This window comes from Gekko japonicus, unplaced genomic scaffold (genome assembly GCF_001447785.1).
Source record: "Gekko japonicus isolate JY-2015 unplaced genomic scaffold, Gekko_japonicus_V1.1 scaffold1855, whole genome shotgun sequence".
NCBI classification, from domain to species: domain Eukaryota; kingdom Metazoa; phylum Chordata; class Lepidosauria; order Squamata; family Gekkonidae; genus Gekko; species Gekko japonicus.
Window position 1 is genome coordinate 220,180 of NW_015176508.1, and position 1,342 is coordinate 221,521.

The window sequence follows — 1,342 nt, forward strand, 5'->3', positions numbered from 1 at the left end:
AAAGCGATAATATCCTTTTTGAGGTGTGGTGACCAGAATTGCACACAGTATTCCAAATGAGGCCGTACCATTGATTTATATAGGGGCATTATGATATTGGCTGATCTGTTTTCAATTCCCTTCCTAATAATCCCCAGCATAGCATTGCACTTCTTTATTGCAGTCACACACTGTCTTGACAATTTCAGTGAGTTACGTATCTACTACGACCAGCCCCGTAGCTAGGGAATTCTTTGGGAGGGGGCCTTGGGGGGGCCCGCCAGCTAATTAAATGGAAGTACAGTGCAGGTGGTAAGTTGGAGCACTTTGGGGGCAGCCCTGGAGAGAGGGGGCCCAGAAAAAACACAAGGGGGCCAGGCCCCGTGGGCCCCATGTTAGCTACGGGCCTGACTACGACTCCAAGATCTCTCTCTTGGTCAGTCTCTGCCAGTTCGGACCCCTTCAACATGTATTTATAGTTAGGATTTTTGGCTCCAATGTGCATCACCTTGCACTTGGCCACATTGACGCCCACTCGCCCATCCTCGACAGACCCCTTTGGAGTGCCTCACAATCCTCCCGTTTTCACCACGCTTAAATTTGCATCTACGCAGGCACAAATTTTGTCTTATTTTTTGAGACCTCATCTTTTTTTTTTTGTTATTATTATCCATAGATGGCCAGTACCCCAACTGAGAAGCCATTTCACAACTCAAAAGTCCTTCTTGCTGATGTTGCTTATTCCTAAAATAGCACTCACTCTCAGAACAGATGTATTGCTTTGAAAACTGCTCTTTAAGCATTGCTCTGAATTCTAGAGATCTGGTTCCCTGAAGTGCTCTTCTGGGTAACAGGAGTAGTTCTAGATAGGGTGAGGCAGAACCTGCTCACCTGCTGACCCAAATATGCAAATCTCCTCTTCTACTTCCCACCCTCCCTCTCTCAGCAGCGCAGGGAGGATTAAACAAGAGGCAAAGCCCTGGGCTCCCCGCATGCGACCACAGCCTGAATGGGAGTGGGGCAGAGGGGAGGGGGTAAGGCGAAGGTCAGGGGCAGGAAAAGGTGTTCAGAAAAGCACGCTGGGTTTGGCACACGGCAGAGGTGGGCACTGGATGTGCATGGGGAGCAGGGGTCATTTCGTAGAAAAAGAGGTGCAGGAGCTCATTCGCATAACTCATTCGCATAACTTATTTGCATAGGCCACACCCCCTGACATCACCGGAAGTGTGTCAGAAGGCAACGCCCACCGCTCAGGCTCCACTGGACTGTTTTGGATTGCTAGCTATTGGGGGGGGGGACACACGTGCAGATCTGACCTCACAGAGGAGAGAGAGCTTGTTCCTTATTAAAACTTGGTCTTAAC